This window comes from Mus pahari, chromosome X, assembly GCF_900095145.1.
Source record: "Mus pahari chromosome X, PAHARI_EIJ_v1.1, whole genome shotgun sequence".
In the NCBI taxonomy this organism is placed as follows: Eukaryota; Metazoa; Chordata; class Mammalia; order Rodentia; family Muridae; genus Mus; species Mus pahari.
In genome coordinates this window covers 58975731-58991748 of record NC_034613.1, presented here as the reverse complement: position 1 = coordinate 58991748, position 16018 = coordinate 58975731, and positions in this window count along the sequence as shown.

Sequence of the window (16018 nt, the reverse complement as noted above, 5' to 3'; positions counted from 1 at the left end):
GGAAGTAAGTTACTTGGTCAGAGATGATGCTTTATGGAATAGCAACCAGACCTGCTTTCAAGTTCCTGCACTGAGTCCCTTCTGTGACTTGCTTAAGAGATGGACTTTGATCTGAAATTGGAAGCAGAATAAAATCTTTCCTTCTGTGAGTTGCTTTTGGTGAGGATATCTTATCATAGCAATAAAAGTGAAACTAGAACATCCATTTAGGTATAGAAAGACATTTGGATTGCTTTCCAATTGGGGGCTGTTTTGAACAAAGCTAATATGAGCATGGAGAAGCTTTTGTGAAATATTTTTATTGGCTATTTTCTTTATTTACATACATTTCAAATGTTATCCCTTTTCCTGGTTTCCCCTCCAAAAACCCCCTACTTCCTCCTCCCCCCCCCCCCGCTCACCAACCCACCCACTCCCGATTTCTGGCCCTAGCATTCCCCTATACTGGGACATATAACCTTCACAGGATGAAGGGCCTATAGAGGAGCTTTGTGTGAATCTAAGTTTTAATTGCTTTGGAAAAAATGACCAAGAGTGCAAATGGTAGATCCTGAGGTTAGTATATGTTTACCTGTTTCCAGACTGGCATTTTACTTTATTCTTGTTTCTTCATTAATTTGTTTATTTATTCACTTTATAGCCTGCTCACAGCACCCTTTCCTCTTCTCTCAGTCCTACCCTTGTGCTCCTCCCCCAATTACCCTCTCCCCTGCTCTTTGAAGAGGGGAAATTCCCCCAGGGGTGCTCATATATCATGATCCATCAAGTCCCAGCAGGACTAAGTAGTCCTCTCCCACTGAGGCCATACAAGGCAGTCCATGCTCTTGGTTGGTGATTCTGTCTCTGGAAGGACCCATGGCCCCAAGTTAACTAGCTCTGTAGCTCTTCTTGTGGTGTCTTTGATCCTTCCTGCCCCCTCAGTCTTTCCTTGCACTCTTCCATAAGACTCCCAGACTCCGCCTGATGGTTGGCTGCGCAACGCTGCATCTGTTTCCATCAGCTGCTGGATGAAGCCACTCAGAGGGCAGTTATGCTAGGTTCCTGTCTGCAAGCATAGCAGAGTATCATTAATAGTGTCAGCGATTGGTTCTTGCCCATGGGATGGGTCTCAAGTTGGGCCCATCACTGGTTGGCCATTCCTTCAGTCTCCTCAGTCTTTATCCATGTGCATGGTATAGGCAGGACAAATTTGAAGGTTTTGTGGGTGGGTTAATGCGCCTCCCTCCAACGGATGTTCCACTTGCCTACATGAGGTGGACTCCTCAGGATCCACATTGTCTGCTGATAGTACTCTCAACTAGGTTTACTCCCAAATACTCCCAGGAGTTTATCCTGTCTCAGAACTGTCCTCCACCAATTTTCTCTCTCCCAGCCCTTCCCCTTCCCTACACCTGATCTCCTATGTTTTCATCCCCAGCCCCTTTCCCACCCAGTTCCCTCACTCCAACTACTTCAGTTGTTTATTTTATTTCCACTTCCTGAGTGAGATTCAAGTGTTCTCCCTTGGGTCCTCCTTATTATTTAGCTTCTTTGGGTCTATGGAATGCACTATGGTTATCCTATACTTTGTGGCTAATGTTCACTTATAAGTATATAGGATGCATGTCTTTCTGGGTCTGGGTTACATCACTTAGGATGATTTTTTTTTTTTTTTTTTTTTTTTTTTCGAGACAGGGTTTCTCTGTGTAGCCCTGGCTGTACTGGAACTCACTTTGTAGACCACGCTGGCCTCGAACTCAGAAATCCACCTGCCTCTGCCTCTACCACTGCCGGCTACGATGATATTTTATAGTTCTATCTATTTGCCTACAAATTTCATGATGTCATTGTTTTTAATAGCTGAGTAGTTTTCCATTGTGTAAATGAACCACATTTTCTTTATCCATTTTTCTATTGAGGGACATGTAGGTTGTTCCCAGTTTCTGACTATACGAATAAAGGTGCTATGAACATAGTTAGGCAAGTGTCCTTGTAGAATGGTGGAACATCTTTTGGGTATATGCTGATAAACACCTTCAGAAAAGTGGCTGAATACAACATTAACTAAAAAAAAAAAAAAAATCAGTGGCTCTCATTTATACAAAAGATAAATGGGCCAAGAAAGAAATTAGGGATACAACATCCTTCAAAATAGCCACAAATAATATAAATCATCTTGGGGAAACTCTAGCCAGGCACGTGAAATACCTGTATGACAAGCATAACAGAGTATCATTAATAGTGTCAGCTATTGGTCCCTAAGGAAAGAAATTGAAGATGATCTCAGAAGGTGGAAAGATCTCCCATGCTCATGGATTGGAAGTGTTAACATAGTAAAAATGGCCATCTTAACAAAAGGAATCTGCAGGTTCAATGCAATTCCCATCAAAATTTCAGCACAATTCTGTACAGACCTTGGCAGAGCAATTTGCGACTTCATATGAAAAAACAAAAAAACTAACCAACCAACCAACCAACCAACCAATCAACCAACTAACCAACCAACCAACCAACCAAACAAACAAACAAAACCACTACCACCACCACCACAAAACACCCAGGATAGCTAAAACAATCCTGTACATTAAACAACTTCTATATGTACCACCATCCCCGAATTCAAGCTGTAATACAGAAAAAGAGCAGTAAAAACTGCACGATAGTGGCAAAAAACAAAAATAAAAACAAAACAAAACAAAACAAAAATGCCAGACAGATTTATCAGTGGAATTGAATAAAAAAACTCAGATATAAACCCATGCACCTATTGCCACTTGATTTTTGATTGTGGCATTTTAAATGTCCATTAGAAATACAGAAGAATCTATCTAATTTTTTTGTTGTTTTGTTTTTATAATTTCAGAACTTCTGATTGACATTTTATGAAAATTCATTGGGTTAAATTAGATATCCCTAATAGTTAATGATGATGAATTTCTTCCCATATATACATTTACCAGCTATTGTAAAGGCTCTTTTTAGGACTTTTTCTTCTTTGTTACTCTTTATCTGACCCCAAACCTCTTGGTGGTGGTGGTGGTGGTGGTGAGGTGTGTGTGTGTGTGTGTGTGTGTGTGTGTGTGTGTGTGTGTGTGTGTGTATTTTGAGACAATATCCCTATCTTAGGCCAAGCTGAACTTGAACTGAGGATCCTATTAGGTGAGCTTCCCCAGTGCTGGTATTCAAATATGTGCCCTTTCACTCAGATTCTAATTGGATTCCTTTGTATATTCTAAATAAGATGTCTTTATCAGATATATTATTAGAAATGTATTTTCCTCAGTCTTAAGATTTTCTTTCATGATTTTAATGATTGTTTTGAATAACAAAGAATTGTTTTTGATGAATTCCCATCTATTACCTTTTATCATCAATCTATTGATCATGCCTAACTCTCCTTGCCTAACTTGAGCTTATGAAATATTTTTTCAATGTTTCTTTCAAAAGACTCAAAGTGATATGGTTTTATTTTGATATACTAGATTGAATTAATATTTCATAAAATACAAGTTAGGGTGTTTGGGATTGTTTGCTTTGCTGTTACGTGCACAATGATTTCATCACCATTTGTTGAAAAGACTCATTTTTGTTTGCCAAGTTTTAATTGACTAGTTATAAATTAGTAATCAGAAATACAGTTTGGCTTTTTAAAATTCTTTTATTGCTATTGATGTGATTGTGATATTTAATGCTGTTAATATGGTAGATTATATCCATTTGTTATAGAATAATGAACCAACTTTGCAATTTTAGAGTAAATTGAACATCCCATCAATGATCTATATGTTTATCACTGCATGAATGCCACACACTCTATATTAATGTATATAATGTGTTGTAAAATTGGATAGCCTGAGTCTTCTGACTTTATTATGTCAAAATTGTTTTGCTTACTCTAAATTTTTTTCTAAAATTAGCATCACATTGTCCATATTTAAAAAACACATTGTGCTAGAATTTTGAATGACATTTCATGAAATCTGTAGAACAATTTTGAGAGACTTGCCATGGTTGCTATATAGCATCTCAATATATAAATGCAGTTTGTTCTTCCATTTTTTATAAATGTTTTGTGATTTTCAGCATCCACATTCAGGATATTTTACTAGATTTACACCTCAATGTTTCATTTTTAAAAAGCTATTGCAATTATTTTTAAAATTGTTTTCCAAATTTAGATTGAATTACTAATATGTAGCAATATTGTGGACTTTTATGTTGACATATCCTTTTACATTTGATGAACTCCTCTATTATTTCCAAAGTTTGAATGGAGATTCCTTGGTAGTTTTCATATAAATAATTATATCTTATGAAGTAAGATGATTTTATTTCTTATTCCTTGTACTAAAGATTCACTATAATGTTCAACAGGAAGAGTGAAAGCAGGTATTATCATTCCCAGTCTTGAGGGGCAAAGTCATCAGTATCTAACCATTGAATATGATCCTTGTCACACATTTTTATATATGCCTTTCCTTTATTAATTGAAGACATGTGTTTCATGGACATGTACTTCCTCTATTTATAGAGTCACAAATAGTATTCCTTTATATTGTTAATTTCATGTATTTCACCTATTGGCTACCAAATAATGAACTAGTCTTAAAATTTCGTGATAAATTATAATTGCTCATAATTTATTCCTTGTGTTTTTGATAATATTTTGTTGATGACCTTTGCATTTATGAGACCTATTGATTTGTAGCTTTCTTTACTGTTGTTAATTAGCATATAAGATATTAATCTTCATTGTGACATTTTCAAGAATAATTTTTTTCCAATTTATTCTCCATCTTTCTCTCCCTACTCTTTCCCCTTTTTGTCAAAACTTTTTACCCTAGTCCCCTTTCTAGTTTCAATGCCTGTAACTACATTACACATACACAAACACCCCCCCACACACACACACTAAAAGCACATATAAGAGAGGCCAGGTCTCCTAAAAGGAAATATAAATGTTTGATAAATATTATTTATTTTTATTTTTGGTGTCTATAATGTCTTATCTTTTTTTAAATTAATCATTCCATTTGTTTACATCTCAGACAACATCCTACTTCCCAGTTACCCCTCCACAAGACCCCCATACCACAACCTCCCTCTCCTCCCTCGCCTCTGCCTCTATGAGGGTACTCCCACATACACTCACCCTCTGTGCCCCACCCCTCCAGCATCCCCCTATGCTGAGGCATCAAACCTTCACAGACCAACCTCCCCTCACATTGATGTCAGACAATGCCAATCTCTGCTACATATGCATCTGGAGTCATGGATCCCTTCCTGTACACCCTTGGTTGGTGGTTTAGTCCCCGGGAGCACTGGGTTGTCCTTCCAGCTAATGTTGTTCTTCCCCCTCAGATCCTCCAGTCCTCCCACCAGCTCCTCCACTAGACTGTTCACCATCCTTAGTCATCAAAGAAATGCAAATTTAAATGACCTTTTCCCTCTTTCTTGCCTTGCCCTTTTGATTTGGATAAACTTACTGAGACCTCTCTTTGACCTATAGAATATTTGAAATTGTGTTGTTGTATTTCTAGAAGTTTAAGTTTAAGCATTTTCCAGATATCTCTGTACTGTTGAGTTTTGCTTAACTCTTGGAGCCAAGGTTGTTCTACATGGAGAAGGAGTTTTATCTGTCTATAGCCTCAGCTGCTGTGAATATAATTTTCTACTTGGATTCAAATTCGACAGCTGGTACTTGAATCATAATGTTCTGGTTCTAATACTTGAAATTATACTTAACTCTTAGATGTTTATAATGCTTTCTAATCAGCAAAGCTCTACCTTTAAAGTATATCCAAAATTTTTGCTAAAATTTCTATTTATCAAAGATCTGATAATATATGTAGTATATGTATATTATATAATTTAATTAACCAAGCATCATTATAATGTATATTCCATTATCAATATTTTATAGAATAATACAATTACCATTAGGAATAATACAATGTGAGAAGAGAGGCAATAACATAAGATTTGTTAAATAGGTATTTCAGTTCAATATTCTAAGATCTTATTCGCCTCTTTTATTTCATTCATGGTTATCTATAAAATAGTTATCACTCTCCTTTTTTTTTTTCAGTGGGAGTCTTAAGGATTTGCGATGAGTTGAATGAGTTCACATGAATTGTTAAAAGGAACTGTGTGATTTAAGTCCAGATAATAAGCATCAGGGCCCAGATTCTTACCTCTGTGATCTCCGGTGTGATGTAAAATAGTAATTTTACCAGTAATGTCAAGGCATCAAAGATAATTATTAATTTGTATTCCTCAAAAATATCTTGAGGAGTTACCAAAGTTTTGGCAGTTTGATAGATGATCAAATCTATCAAGAAGGAACAAGAATGATGATGACTCTTAGGTTTCTGGCCAATTACTGAGGTGGATAAGAGTGGGAGAGGAACAGAAGTGGAACACTTAAAACTCTAGAGCCTACTTTTGCCTATGAAAGATTTAAGATACTTGTGAGACATCCAAAGGGGGATAGAAAGAGAACAGTTTATGTAAGTCTGTAGTTTAGTGGTAATGTCTAGACTAGAATATCAATTTGGAAGCCACGAGGATAGAGTTGGTATTTAAAGTAGTGGGGATGGATATTATCACAGCCTCTGGTGTATTGTTGGTATGAACAGATGTACTATAGATAAAGCCTGACTGGAGAAAGAACACATCCCAAATGTATGAGTGAAGTTGCCTCTTGAGAAAAGCATAGGCCAGCCTGCAGGTGATATTGTAGCTACTTCGATGCTGAGTTGGTTATAGAACCTCTGTGTCAACATTAAAAAGCACATCCCCATTATTTCTAGTCTACTTTTGGGGGCTGTGGTCTGAGTTATCTCCATCACAGTTCCTGTTAAAACCCAGAGGAAGCCATTGATATTAAAGAGTGTCAATTTCAGGACATTCTACATTTTCAAAGCTTTTTCTCTACTTCATACCGGAGCACTAGGGAGCTACAGACCTGGTCTGTATCATTCTGCTCTCAGTGGAAATGCTTTCCCAGAACTGTAGTTTAACATTATACATTTGGACTTTCCTGAGTGTCTCCGTAATAGACACCATATGTAGGTTATCAGTACATTTCTTAAGTAACATTCCCTCTAAGTATACTATCCATCCAGTATTTTGTGTCAGTCCCCTGAAGCAAAGATCTAAGTAGAAATTTTTGTTAGAATACTGAAATAAGAAACAGGTCATTTCTCTACTTGCATCTGATGAAGTGTCTCTAGTCTGTTACTTGTCTGTCTTTGCTTAGTCTTTCAGGAACTACAGACTGAAATCAAACTTTTAGGTTTCTTTTTATTTGAGTCAATAGTCATAAATTGAAGCCAAAACATCACCTACAGATGAGTTGTGGTCAACTAGTGTTGTGTTTTAAAACTGTCTTGTCGCTTTGGGGAATAGAAAAGCTCCTTAGTTTCATGAGGTTTCCATCTTCCACTAGCCTTATACTTAGCCTGAATCACCCATTTGTGTAATCTGCCTGACTTCTGTAGGTATCATAGTTCAGAATATCTGACTCAGGTCTTCTCATAGAATCATCTGTTCTCCTCTTAACTCCTTAGGCATACTGGCACTTGTATTTTCTCTCTTGTTTAAGCAGTCTTGATTTTCTTCTATTTGTGTTAAAATATTACATTTAAACTGCATGGAATTCTTCTGGAAAAGTAGATGGTATGTGATTATATAAAAACATTCATAGTCTCTCCACATACTACTGTAAGAATAGTTGTGTTAGAGTATCTATTTCTGTCATGTTATGAGTAAAATTGTGTTGGAATTTATATTAATCCTCAGTCAGAACGTGTTTTTGTAGTTCAAGATTATCCGGGGAGCATATGAGATATGGGTGCCCATTTCTGTCATAGGATGGCAATGGATAAGCATGAAGCATATTCTTCTTAAGGATTCTATAATGAAGCTGGAGATGGAAGCTTGGGATTGGGGAATAGCTTGAGGGAAATACTATGCCTTCTAAAATGTTCAGTTATTTAAACATGTTGACAAGCACCACTTCATGGTGAATCACCTGTTGTTACTCTCTTGTTTTCTATAACTATCCTTAACTCTAAGCTGTATAACCAGGTTAGCTCATTCATATGTCACTGCTGTGTGTGTCTGTATGTGTGTGTACATACATTTTTTAATCTCATAAGGCAAGAAAAGAGAAGATTGCTATCAAATTAGGGAATATTGTGAAGTGGATAGTAAAGAACCTTTGAATTAAGAGGCTAAAGGGAGGCTTTAGAATGATTGGCGAGTCATTGATCTCTTTTTTTTTTTTTTTTTCTGGTTACTAGTGATCAGTGGTGGATATCTTTAAAACATGTATGTACCCCACCTACTTCATGAATGTCTTTGAAGTGGCAGGTACAAACACTTCTGTGTTGATAGATAATTTTTTATTACATATGGTCTAAATATCTGAAAATTTCTGCCCACATTCTAGCTGGATGCTTTAAATGATAGAGAAACTGCAGTCTCAAGAAGAATGGATTTCATTGTTGCGTCTCTCTAAATATCTATTGTTTCTTCTATCCAATTAAAGCCTGGATTATGTAGTGCTGAGGTGATTACACTTAGTATAGAAAAGATCTGAAGTGAAGATTCAGTTTCCCCTCACATGAACTTGGGGAAATCATGTTGTCTTTCTAAACCTTTAGCCTGCCAATTGTGAGGAAAAAAAGTGATTGACTTGTGTTTTTCATATCTGATCCTACTTCATGGACAATTTTAAGGATTATGCGAGAGTATATATGAACACTATCTTCTGTTTTATAGCACACAAAAGAAGCTCAACAATACTGAGTTGTAATGTTTTAAATATATATTTTACTATTCCTTTGGGAATCTAGAGACTGCATTCCTTTTCTTCACAATATTCTATAAACTAACTGAAAAACTGTCTGTCAAAGGCCATTACTGCACCAGCTAAAAGCCTGGCTACTCAAGGCTTGCCCATGCTGTGAGTTGAGACCCTTTTCTCTGATTACACATCTCTGTATTTACTTTATTTTATCAAAGTAATCCTGAATATGTAGTGCCTAGTCAGGGGTCTCCATATTCCATGCATATGCACCAGCCACGATTATTTAGCCCTATTTGGGAGACATCCATTCTACCGAGCCCTCATTGCCTTGTTGAAAAGCTCTTCAGCTGTATTATGTCCTGATAGCAAAGACAATGTCCTGAATTCTCTAGAGAAAGACCACTTGCCAGCATATTTTTAATTTTAATACTTAAATTATCCTCTAGTGCCTCTTTATGGTCACCATCACTTTGTGCTAATTTCTTGATTATTCTGCCTAGGCAATAGTTGAAGCCAATCTTCTCCTGAACTCCCCATTTTCACATTCCTTAACTGTAATTAGCTTTTATCAGACTCCAGATACTTCTTTTCATAATCCAGTTTTCAAATTACAGACTTACTGGAAAATGAAGCAGCCATTGTCCTAAGCAGTCCAGGATGGTGGTCCTACTGAGATGTGCTATTCACCAGTGGAAATTTGGCTTTTAAGCTATTCAGTCCCTAACAGAGTAAAAGGTTGGTGGGAAAGCCCAAGTAATATAGACTAGGCTAGTCTCTCCTATCCTTGCCTGTCAGGTGTACCCAGGGTAAGACGTGTCATTATCTATCAGAATGAAAATAACACCTATTTCAACTACCTCAGATTTTTTGTGGAATCAAAAACAAATTAATTGATAAATTTTTGACACTGCAATTCTGTATTTATTCCAGGTTTACACAGCCACTAGTTTGCTTCACCATTGTTATTAAAAATTATTTTTGCTAAATATACTAAAGCCTTATATCATTGTGCTTTCTCCTCCTTCCCCATTCCTGCTGAAATAGTTTTCCTTTCATGTTATCTAGATTATTAAATGTACTGTCTTTCTAGGCTCTGCATGTTAGAGAGGGTATTCAATATATTTCTTTTCCATGCATATCCTCCTTTCCTAGTCTCTCTTTAGATCCATTCTTCCTCCAGAGTTCCCATTTTATTTCCAAATTTTAAGAGAAAATGTGACATTTGTCTTTTTTGACCCTGGCTCATTTTGACTGCATCAAACTCCCGCATCAGATTGATGGTAACGAATATGAATATAATTTTTGGCATAAAAACAAACCAGTATCCCTGAAGTCTTGCCTTGGATTCAGAAGGTCTATATCTGCTCTAGAATGTTGTTGTGGGTCTAGGCTTTGACTGACTCCCTTGGCTAGATCTTCCTCTTCAGCCTTCTCTTTACCAGACTTGCTTTACTACTATGTTTGATGTAATGACTTGGGCTCTCATACTTACAGTGACCCAAAAGTTATTAACCTTCTACTTGCCTCAGACAAGGTGGAACTATTCCTAGCATGTACAATTGTCATGCTCCAGTTGTCTCTTTCCCATTTCTCTGTCTTATTTCTCTGTCTACTCCACCAGTGTGAAACACTGGCCAATACTTTGTTCAGTATAACTCTCCATCACTATAATTTGGTTTCATTATAGTTGTGAGCATCATTTCAAAACTTCTGTGTAACATATTTATAGCATAAATAACTTAAGTTCTCTCAGATCTACTTACTATATTTCTAGTACTTTTATGACTAGCTATAATGTTAATTTCTAATAAAGGTTTTTAGTAATGCAATATGAAATTACCCTTGCCTGTCCATAAGCTGGGCAAACACCACTTGATGGTTCTAATAGGACTAAGAAGACAAGCACAATATCTCCAAATCTGTTTGCTATTTTTATTTCTAATCAGACTCATACAAAATAGGTTGATTTTACTGACACACTCAGGGTCTTTTGTCTTCAGGAGAGTTGTCTGTATAGTTACAAATGCTAGTATATGCCTATAAATGGTCTGCACCAAGGAGATAGATCTAAGTTATATTTTCTGGTTTTTTGTTTGTTTGTTTGTTTGTTTATTTTAATACCATCTGCAACTGGCTTTCCTTTGGGGGTATTTTCTTCTGTTCACTGCAAATCTAGCCAGTGTAAAAATCTTTGAGGTTAAAAACAGTGCAAAACAATAAAAATTTAAGGGAAAAATGAGATTCTGGCTCAGAGAATGAACACGTGAAAGGCATTCCACAGCCCCAGCTACTTTGAGTCATACAACTTGGCCTTTAGCAGTGCCCATGAGTCGTGATGCATCAACTTCCCCATAGTTTCCCAGTGGATTTTTACCCCCTAATCCAGAATCTGGTTAGAGAAAGATTGTGGGTTCATAATGCTCATGGCTCAAATTGGAAGGTCGAATTTTGTGCCAGGTTCTCATGACAATGCTTTGCATTTGCAGTTCTTGGAGGCAAGTGTGCAGTGGGAGGCTTTCTCCTGAATTGAGATTCATAATTCCCAGAGGAATTCTTAGACCTTCAGGTAATTCTGAGCTTCTTGGATGCTAAATAGTAATGCATGTTACATATCCTACTTCAGAGTCCATTATTTATGCAAAATGAAGTTCTTGGTAAAGCACAAGGAATGTTATCATACAATCAGTATTTTTTTCCCTGTGGTTCTTTCATGGCTGGTAGCATATAGAATTTCTCCTTAAACTCAGATTCAAGTTCTAACTTAATTTACACATTATTGAAAACATTACAGAGCATAAATCAGTTCAATTTGTAAAGTTCCTATATGATATTTTGAGAGCAGCCAAATCTCCCTGCTTGTCTGGACTCTTTCCCACCCCTGCCACAGCTCATGGCAGGCTAAATAACTGTGGAGAAAAAGCAGGTTTTCAGCTGCAGCTCAGATTACTCTGTCACCCTTCCTGCGTGGCAGACAGGCCCCTGCTGACATGGGGAATGAAGACAAGAAAATTACTTCATTATAGTGTGTCCCGATCAATTACAAACATCTAGGAGTTGGGTCTGTCCATCTGCTGCTCTGGCCTGGACCTAGACACAGCTCTAAGTTATGAAAACAAGGAATATATTGCCTTGCCTCTCTACCCCCAAGGAATTAGCAAGTGAGAGATTTTCAAATCCCTGTACAGCATAGTTCTTCTGCAGTATGTTATTCTTGAAATCAGTGTTTTCAAACAGGGAGGCCTTTGGAAATCATCTAATTTACTGCTTCACATCCCAAAGTTTCAGAGAAGACAAAAGGCACCCACTCAAGGTCAAAGTATTAGTTGATTTTAGAATCAAGTCTTGATCCTGAAGATCACATCAGGTTTGGACTATTGGTACCTAAGGGATAGTAGTGAGTATTTTATTTGCTCAGTAAACTCTCCTCCAGTATCTGAATCATGAGATCACGTATTGTTCAGTTTGTGATTAGGCTAGAGGCCCTGACTTCTAGATGGCTCTAGGTTGAGGTCAGATGTCTCCTGGTCATTCAAAATATTAAGCACATTATTTAACAAGCCATTGAGTTATGATTTCAGAATCCATGAAACATTATTTTAGTCAGGACTCTGAGGGGTAAAGCGATGTATTAGAGGCCACAAACTGTTAGCTAGTACACTTGGAATAATTAGTCCTAACTGCAAAGTATGACTTTTATAACTAGAGTGTTATGCAAATCTACTCTTCCTTACATACAATCCTTGGGTTAGATGTTGTTCAAATTTTAAGCATTTCAAATTTCAAAAAATGGATATATCGTGTGTGTGTGTGTGTGTGTGTGAGAGAGAGAGAGAGAGAGAGAGAGAGACAGAGAGAGAGAGAGAGAGANAGAGAGAGAGAGAGAGAGACAGAGAGACAGAGACAGAGAGACAGAGAGAGAGAGACTTTCTAGTAAAAGAAATGATGTTTCTGTAGTGATACATAGGACCATTGACATCATGTTGGAGGAAAAATTTGTGGCAAAATGAGGCAGAGAAAAAAAACCTCCATGCTCAGAGCTACTTCAGTTTCCACAGCACAGGTAGTTGGCTCAGTACCTATGTTGCCATTTATTATACTGGGTCTCATGTGTCTTTCTGCCTGTTAGTTGCTGCCAAGCTGTGGCCACCATTAATTTAGCCTATGCCCAAAAGTTTCAGTTGTCAAAAATGTGTTTTATTATTGGATAAAAATATATGATTCAGGTTGCTCTTTGGCCATTGTGTCACCACTGACTAAGAGTTTATTTGGAGTCAGGGAGTTTGCCACATACAAATTACATTACTGCTATAATACAAGAAAAAAAGACAAGATAATCATCCAAAGAAGCCCTCTCTGTGGTAAGATGGGAATGGAAGTGTAGAGATAGCTGACATAAGGCAGTCAAAGTCCAATCTTGACCTTGAGGCACAGATCATGTTTGGACCTTTGGATCCTTTCATGGTATCTCAAGAGCCCTTCACACCTGAACTATCAACTGATTTAAAATAATGTCTTTTACATCCAACATATTAGCTGGATTTTTCTCTCTGAGGTCATAGTAGTTCATTGTTGAAATGTCTATTTTTTTCTTGTGCCACATTTTGTCTAAGTTTTCAGTAGAGTAGCAGCTAAATGAGCACCGTGCTTCTGTTCTCTCCCCACATAGGACGTCCTGCATAAAATGGAATAATTTTTCTAAGATCATTAATCCAGCTTATGTAAAACCAAAACATGATTTTCTTGTTCTCTGTAGTACATTTGTAGTCTTATTAGTATATGATCAAGCACATATACTGCACCTTTTTCAATATACTTGATGCTAATATAGTTATAGTTTTAGCATAATAATTATTACATGACATATAGAAAGGGATTATCTTTCCCAAGCTATAGCCTAGGAAACTAAAGTCTGGAAGAGTTAAGGTATTTGTCCAAAATTTGACTGGTCAATTTCAACTATGGCATGAATCTGACTCTGAAGGTCCTTTCACTCTTTTGTTTCATTGTGCAGTTTGGGGCATCTGTCTCTGCTCTACAATGGCCAAAGAAGTCTGGCTCTGGTCAATGCATAGAATAGTTAGATTCATTCCACAGTGTCTTAGAACCATAAGCTTCCCATAATGAACGTGGATACATGTATGCCATGGCTATTATATGGAGAACATAGGATGGCATTTGGGTTTAGTCATCACCTTCTACCTTGTTTGAGGTAGAATTTCTTTATTTTCACCTTCTGGGGATTCCCAATTAGCTGCCTGCATCCATGTCAGAATTCTGGAGCCTCTATCTCTTGCTTTGCCAGAGGAACTGGTGTGACAAATTTGTTCTATTACGCCTTGCTTTTTATGGGTTCTGGGGATCTCTACTCAATTCCTCATGTTTGTGTGTAAGTGCTTTATCTGCTCAGCCATCTCTCTAGTCCTGTTTATTATTATTATTATTATTATTATTATTATTATTATTATTATTGCAGCAATTTCAAACTTTATCCAAAATTACCTTGTATTCTGTCCTCTTCTACCTCCCGGAGACTGGATAAGATCACAGGTGTGCACCACTATGCCTAACTTATCACATCCTATTGAGAATTAGAAAATAGTGAGGTCATTCCAATATAAAGGCCAAAGAAATAGAGGGTAGAGCAATATGGATATCATTACTAAAGCAGAAATAGTAAACCCCAGCCCTTTTGCCTTTTTGTTTTATCTCATCTCTCCTGGTTTCAATAATGCCCACCCACGCCAGTAAAGATAATCTGTGATTAGGTCTATTGCTTTAAATACTAATCTATTCGAAAAGACCCTCGTAGGTACAGTAGAGATCTTGAGATAATTTTGTAACAGTATTTGGGTATCCTTTAGCCCAATCAATTTGGCCCATCCAATTAAGGCCCCTAGTTGCTTTTGCTTATGGCATTGTATAGAAGAAATTTTGAGCCAAATATGCAAATTTTAAATTGCCATAGTGTCAAATTAACTTGTATAAAGAGGATGATTGTTTATATTATCACTAACATAAAAGAGACATTCCCCCTATCCCTATACCAGAATCAGTTATAATACAGCTTCATGTTTAGCTTATCTGATAAGTTACATTTATTTTCTGTATGTTTCTATATCTATGAATAAAACTGAACATATTTTTATGCTCACTTTAGGATGTCTATCTTTTTGTACTGTAGTTGTTGGGTTCAGATAATAAATTTTATGAGAAAGGTGGAAGATATCATGTAAAAGTGATATTTGGGTCACTTCATTCTCTGTGCTGCTTCTAGGACTTTGGCATTCATCACTGGGCTGGGACAAGAAAGTAGGCTTAGACAAGGATAACAGTGACCACGGGGCTTTGTTTACTATTTTGCTGAATTATTTCCTCATGTGATCCTTTTGCTTATTACTCTGTTTAATTACTTTCTTGCGTGATCTTCTTGTTTACTACTTTGCTTGATGACTTTGTCTTTGATCTAAGAACTGACCATGTGTTTTGGATGTACCTAGAATGATATAAAAGCAGGCTGGAGAGAAATAAAGCTGCTTCAGACTCAGTACAGGCTGGAATCATCTTATAATTTGTATAACTGTTTTTCTTTTTCAATCCTCACTCCCTTGCTTGAAACCCTGTTGACTGACTGAGCTAGCTTGGTTAGCCTGACAAGGATATTACTCAGCTAAGGCATCCTGTGCATGCTGAGCTTCTGTCATAGCACCACATTTGGGCCAGTTCTTCCCTGTTTGATCCCAAAAGGCAGGGGGAATGCAAGAAGTATATTAAATAAGATTTAACTAAGAACCCATAGAAGTTATCTAAAGTCACTGTGAAACTATGGGCAAGTTGTTAATATTTTTATAATCAACTCATTATTTTGTGGAATGGCAAGACATGAATGAGTGTTCTCACTTTGGAATGTTCCTACTTATGGTAGCCAGAAGAAATACAAGAGGCTCAGTTACATTTAAATTTGAAATGCATAACAAATATGTTAATATGTGTATGTTCAAAGTATGTATTATCCTAAACTATTTTTTTTTTTTTGCTAAATTTGGCAACTATAGTAATAGTGCCAGCTTTTCAAATACAGTTGTATTCCCATGTTGGTTTCCCTGAGACTCTGACTTCTCTTCTGAAAATGGGACAAACTGTATCAAAAGGTTTTTATAGAGATACAATTGGACAATAGTAACAACACTTCTAAATATTAGATTGTAGTATCGGTCTTTATATACA